Source organism: Cherax quadricarinatus, chromosome 37, assembly GCF_038502225.1.
Source record: "Cherax quadricarinatus isolate ZL_2023a chromosome 37, ASM3850222v1, whole genome shotgun sequence".
Classification (NCBI taxonomy): Eukaryota; Metazoa; Arthropoda; class Malacostraca; order Decapoda; family Parastacidae; genus Cherax; species Cherax quadricarinatus.
Genome location: NC_091328.1, coordinates 15,184,956 through 15,192,048, shown reverse-complemented (window position 1 = coordinate 15,192,048; position 7,093 = coordinate 15,184,956).

The window sequence follows — 7,093 nt, the reverse complement described above, 5'->3', positions numbered from 1 at the left end:
AGCTTGAGTTAAGGGGTACTGACAGCTTGAGTTAAGGGGTACTGACAGCTTGAGTTAAGGGGTACTGACAGCCTGAGTTAAGGGGTACTGACAGCCTGAGTTAAGGGGTACTGACAGCTTGAGTTAAGGGGTACTGACAGCTTGAGTTAAGGGGTACTGACAGCTTGAGTTAAGGGGTACTGACAGCCTGAGTTAAGGGGTACTGACAGCTTGAGTTAAGGGGTACTGACAGCTTGAGTTAAGGGGTACTGACAGCTTGAGTTAAGGGGTACTGACAGCATGAGCTAAGGGGTACTGACAGCTTGAGTTAAGGGGTACTGACAGCCTGAGTTAAGGGGTACTGACAGCTGAGTTAAGGGGTACTGACAGCTTGAGTTAAGGGGTACTGACAGCTTGAGTTAAGGGGTACTGACAGCTTGAGTTAAGGGGTACTGACAGCTTGAGTTAAGGGGTACTGACAGCTTGAGTTAAGGGGTACTGACAGCTTGAGTTAAGGGGTACTGACAGCTTGAGTTAAGGGGTACTGACAGCTTGAGTTAAGGGGTACTGACAGCTTGAGTTAAGGGGTACTGACAGCCTGAGTTAAGGGGTACTGACAGCCTGAGTTAAGGGGTACTGACAGCTTGAGTTAAGGGGTAGTGACAGCTTGAGTTAAGGGGTAGTGACAGCTTGAGTTAAGGGGTACTGACAGCTTGAGTTAAGGGGTAGTGACAGCTTGAGTTAAGGGGTACTGACAGCTTGAGTTAAGGGGTACTGACAGCTTGAGTTAAGGGGTAGTGACAGCTTGAGTTAAGGGGTACTGACAGCTTGAGTTAAGGGGTACTGACAGCTTGAGTTAAGGGGTACTGACAGCTTGAGTTAAGGGGTACTGACAGCTTGAGTTAAGGGGTACTGACAGCTTGAGTTAAGGGGTACTGACAGCTTGAGTTAAGGGGTAGTGACAGCTTGAGTTAAGGGGTACTGACAGCTTGAGTTAAGGGGTACTGACAGCTTGAGTTAAGGGGTACTGACAGCTTGAGTTAAGGGGTACTGACAGCTTGAGTTAAGGGGTACTGACAGCTTGAGTTAAGGGGTACTGACAGCTTGAGTTAAGGGGTAGTGACAGCTTGAGTTAAGGGGTACTGACAGCTTGAGTTAAGGGGTACTGACAGCTTGAGTTAAGGGGTACTGACAGCTTGAGTTAAGGGGTACTGGCAGCTTGAGTTAAGGGGTACTGACAGCCTGAATTAAGGGGTACTGACAGCTTGAGTTAAGTTGGTACTGACAGCTTGAGTTAAGGGGTACTGACAGCTTGAGTTAAGGGGTACTGACAGCTTGAGTTAAGGGGTACTGACAGCTTGAGTTAAGGGGTAGTGACAGCTTGAGTTAAGGGGTACTGACAGCTTGAGTTAAGGGGTAGTGACAGCTTGAGTTAAGGGGTACTGACAGCTTGAGTTAAGGGGTACTGACAGCTTGAGTTAAGGGGTACTGGCAGCTTGAGTTAAGGGGTAGTGACAGCTTGAGTTAAGGGGTACTGACAGCTTGAGTTAAGGGGTACTGACAGCTTGAGTTAAGGGGTAGTGACAGCTTGAGTTAAGGGGTACTGACAGCTTGAGTTAAGGGGTACTGACAGCTTGAGTTAAGGGGTACTGACAGCTTGAGTTAAGGGGTACTGACAGCTTGAGTTAAGGGGTACTGACAGCTTGAGTTAAGGGGTACTGACAGCTTGAGTTAAGGGGTACTGACAGCTTGAGTTAAGGGGTACTGACAGCTTGAGTTAAGGGGTACTGACAGCTTGAGTTAAGGGGTACTGACAGCTTGAGTTAAGGGGTACTGACAGGAAAGAGCAAGGGCAAGAGGCAAAGAATTTTATAAATCATTTCCGAAGTAAAAGATGAATAAACAGAGTGTGAAAAAGAAAAAACGAAGACCAAGAAGAAAAAGAAGGAAAAAGATAGAAAAAAGGAGGAGGAGGAGTAGTAGTAGTGAGGAAGGAAGGGAGTAGTAACATGGAAAAAATAAGTAGTAAATTAACAAGTGTAGAAGGAAGATATGCAGGAGACTCTGGCACCAATACATGAAACACTCCTCTTGTTGATGATTCTGTGGACGTGAGGTGTAATGAAAAGTGAGCAGAGATGGGGAAGTAGTGGTGGGGAGGAGAGTAGATGAGGTGGGGAAGTAGTGGTGGGGAGGAGAGTAGATGAGGTGGGGAAGTAGTGGTGGGGAGGAGAGTAGATGAGGTGGGGAAGTAGTGGTGGGGAGGAGAGTAGATGAGGTGGGGAAGTAGTGGAGGGGAGGAGAGTAGATGAGGTGGAGAAGTAGTGGTGGGGAGGAGTGTAGATGAGGTGGGGAAGTAGTGGTGGGGAGGAGAGTAGATGAGGTGGGGAAGTAGTGGTGGGGAGGAGAGTAGATGAGGTGGGGAAGTAGTGGTGGGGAGGAGAGTAGATGAGGTGAGGAAGTAGTGGTGGGGAGGAGAGTAGATGAGGTGGGGAAGTAGTGGTGGGGAGGAGAGTAGATGAGGTGGGGGTGTAGTGGTATGGAGGAAAGTAGAGGTGGGGAGGAGAGTAGATGAGGTGGGGAGGAGAGTAGATGAGGTGGGGAGGAGAGTAGATGAGGTGGGGAAGTAGTGGTGGGGAGGAGAGTAGATGAGGTGGGGAAGTAGTGGTGGGGAGGAGAGTAGATGAGGTGGGGAAGTAGTGGTGGGGAGGAGAGTAGATGAGGTGGGGAAGTAGTGGTGGGGAGGAGAGTAGATGAGGTGGGGAAGTAGTGGTGGGGAGGAGAGTAGATGAGGTGGAGAAGTAGTGGTGGGGAGGAGAGTAGATGAGGTGGGGAAGTAGCGGTATGGAGGAAAGTAGATGAGGTGGGGAGGAGAGTAGATGAGGTGGGGAGGAGAGTAGATGAGGTGGGGAAGTAGTGGTGGGGAGGAGAGTAGATGAGGTGGGGAAGTAGTGGTGGGGAGGAGAGTAGATGAGGTGGGGAAGTAGTGGTGGGGAGGAGAGTAGATGAGGTGGGGAAGTAGTGGTGGGGAGGAGAGTAGATGAGGTGGGGAAGTAGTGGTGGGGAGGAGAGTAGATGAGGTGGGGGTGTAGTGGTATGGAGGAAAGTAGATGAGGTGGGGAATTAGTGGTGGGGAGGAGAGTAGATGAGATGGGGAAGTAGTGGTGGGGAGGAGAGTAGATGAGGTGGAGAAGTAGTGGTGGGGAGGAGAGTAGATGAGGTGGGGAAGTAGTGGTGGGGAGGAGAGTAGATGAGGTGGGGAAGTAGTGGTGGGGAGGAGAGTAGATGAGGTGGGGAAGTAGTGGTGGGGAGGAGAGTAGATGAGGTGGGAAAATAGTGGTGGGGAGGAGAGTAGATGAGGTGGAGAAGTAGTGGTGGGGAGGAGAGTAGATGAGGTGGGGAAGTAGTGGTGGGGAGGAGAGTAGATGAGGTGGGGAAGTAGTGGTTGGGAGGACAGTAGATGAGGTGGGGAAGTAGTGGTGGGGAGGAGAGTAGATGAGGTGGGGAAGTAGTGGTGGGGAGGAGAGTAGATGAGGTGGAGAAGTAGTGGTGGGGAGGAGAGTAGATGAGGTGGGGAAGTAGTGGTGGGGAGGAGAGTAGATGAGGTGGGGAAGTAGTGGTGGGGAGAAGAGTAGATGAGGTGGGGAAGTAGTGGTGGGGAGGAGAGTAGATGAGGTGGGGAAGTAGTGGTATGGAGGAAAGTAGATGAGGTGGGGAAGTAGTGGTGGGGAGAGAAGTAGATGAGGTGGGGAAGTAGTGGTGGGGAGGAGAGTAGATGAGGTGGGGAGGAGAGTGATGAGGTGGAGAAGTAGTGGTGGGGAGGAGAGAGATGAGGTGGAGAAGTAGTGGTGGGGAGGAGAGTAGATGAGGTGGGGAAGTAGTGGTGGGGAGGAGAGTAGATGAGGTGGGGAAGTAGTGGTGGGGAGGAGAGTAGATGAGGTGGGGAAGTAGTGGTGGGGAGGAGAGTAGATGAGGTGGGGAAGTAGTGGTGGGGAGGAGAGTAGATGAGGTGGGGAAGTAGTGGTGGGGAGGAGAGTAGATGAGGTGGGGAAGTAGTGGTGGGGAGGAGAGTAGATGAGGTGGGGAAGTAGTGGTGGGGAGGAGAGTGATGAGATGGAGAAGTAGTGGTGGGGAAGAGAGTAGATGAGGTGGAGAAGTAGTGGTGGGGAAGAGATTAGATGAGGTGGGGAAGTAGTGGTGGGGAGGAGAGTAGATGAGGTGGGAAAGTAGTGGTGGGGAGGAGAGTGATGAGGTGGAGAAGTAGTGGTGGGGAAGAATGTAGATGAGGTGGAGAAGTAGTGGTGGGGAGGAGAGTAGATGAGGTGGGGAAGTAGTGGTGGGGAGGAGAGTAGATGAGGTGTGGAAGTAGTAGTGGGGAAGAGAGTAGATGAGGTGGGGAAGTAGTGGTGGGGAGGAGAGTAGATGAGGTGGGGAAGTAGTGGTGGGGAAGAGAGTAGATGAGGTGGGGAAGTAGTGGTGGGGAGGAGAGTAGATGAGGTGGGGAAGTAGTGGTGGGGAGGAGAGTAGATGAGGTGGGGAAGTAGTGGTGGGGAGGAGAGTAGATGAGGTGGGGAAGTAGTGGTGGGGAGGAGAGTGATGAGGTGGAGAAGTAGTGGTGGGGAAGAGAGTAGATGAGGTGGGGAAGTAGTGGTGGGGAGGAGAGTAGATGAGGTGGGGAAGTAGTGGTGGGGAGGAGAGTAGATGAGGTGGGGAAGTAGTGGTGGGGAGGAGAGTAGATGAGTATGGGGTGAGGTGGGATCACATCGACTCCAGGCTGAGGCACTAATGACCTCAAATTCCTTCTGATCTTCAACCATTCTTCTGTGTATTGGACTAAGAAAGCCATTGGTTGGCGAAACATTGCCACAATAAAGGTAACCAAGTGTTGCACAAGTGTTAAATTCATCATTAAGAACCTGTGCATCGCCTCAAGAAATTTGAAAGCCCACTGATGGTGTACAGGAACACATAATTCTGTATTCTTCACAGACAAGAGAACAATCCAGTTCATGTTTCCTGTAACTGCATCGTGACGCAGCACACTTGCTCTTGCAGTTACACCTGACCACACTCAGGAGACAGCAACCACACTCAGGAGACAGCAACCACACTCAGCAGACAGCAACCACACTCAGGAGACAGCAACCACACTCAGAAGACAGCAACCACACTCAGGAGACAGCAACCACGCTTAGGACACAGTGACCACACTCAGAAGACCGGGTGGTGCCCCAACAGACCTCGCCCTGTGAAATCGCAGAAGCTCTAACTCTCATCTTTACAGTCCCCCTACGATTCCCGTTGAGGAGAGAAATCTTTACCTTCATTGTTATCGTCTTTGATCTTTCACAATGAGCTACCTTAATCGTGTTAAGATTATACCTTGCAGTGGAACTGTGAACGACTCCTCAAAGCTTGCACTTGCAGCTGCCGTTATGGGCAGTTTGCAAGTGAAGTTTAGCACTATTCTGACGCTCCAGGACGCCGTCATTGTCGTGTGCAACCATGATGCTGAGGGTGACAAGCTACTCACCTCCGCATTATTATTATTATTATTATTATTATTATTATTATTATTATTATTATAATCAAGGGGAGCGCTAAACTCGTAGGATTATACAGCGCCGGGGGGGGGGGGGATGTGGAAGGCATTCAGGCTTAATTCGGGGAACTGGAGCACAGACTCACCGCAACCACCACCACTCTCACTGAACGACGCTTTACCGTCATGTCCTCTCCGGCTTTAAGGGCCAAGAGGACTGTCTTCCTCAGAAAACTGGACGAACTTCTTACTTCACAACCCATTAATGACCTCGAAACTTCCACTGAAGACCAGAACTCCTGGGCTACAGTGGAGCGCATTACCAAACTTCCTACTGTTTCATCCATGTCAAAAATCACTTTTACTGGTGTGACCATGGCTGCCCATGCTGTGGCTGAGGGTCTGGCCATTTATTATTACTTCATAAGCCCCAGTTATATTGAAGCAGAAAGGTACCACCATATCCCACACTGCTGGAATTGCTATTCTTATATGCACAACACTAAGGACTGCCCCATTAAGGACAGGAAGTTCTGCACGACCTGTGGTTGTGAGGGCTACGATTTCAAGACCTGCTCCACTACCGCTCCACCAACACCAACTTGCCTGAATTACAAGAGCAACCACCACACTCTTGCTGCAGAATGTCCTACACGGCGTGAAATATTGGAAAAAAAAACTCAAGAAGCAGCACAGAAGAAGTCCTCTTCCAGATGTCCCACTTACGATGCTATCACCAAATTACAAGCTGATACCACTAAACTTCTCCAGGCTATTCAACCCCCCACCACCACCTGACTGTGACCCAATCAAAATTTACTGCTGTATGATGTATGCCCATATGCAGAATATAGTTCTCCCTGGAACCTTCAACACCACCATTAATGAGCTCTACAGGCTGAACAATATGCCAGAGTTTACTTTCCCTGCTTCCCCACCTTCTTCAGCCACACTCAAGACTACCTTAAATAATGTCAATGTTTCCACACCAATAAGCTCCTCTCAAACAGCTCTATTACCACCATCGCCTTCATGTGACGAGACTCCTCCAAATCCCACCAATGAGAGGCCACCATCGACTTCTTCCACCACTACTGCAATGAACCAATCAGCCAGCACCATCGAAGACTGTCCCTCTGTATCCTCTTCTGAGGAAGAGGAGGAAGATGTTGATGACTTCTGCACCAGCTCACCTACCTGGGAGAATCTGACTTTCTACACATCTTCGAATGAGGACACCATGACCTGCACAAAACTGTACAAAGGGCTCTGTGCTGGGCCTGTTAAATTTCACTCTTGCCCAAGTTCTGCAGTTCAAACCACTCCGTTTTACTTTAGGTAACAAAACAAAACTGTACCACCTCTCCAGAACCAATTTCAATAAATTTGTAAACGGCTCTTCCTCAAATGCTCCACGCTAAATAACATCCATAACTGAGCTGCCTCTGTTATCCCCACCTGTCTCCCCTAATGCGACCAAGCCTGCTGCAAGCTACTCAAGAACCAAGACTTCCACCAACTAAGAACGATGCATTCTCGTCCTCAGACTACCCCTCCTGTTTCTCCAGTCCG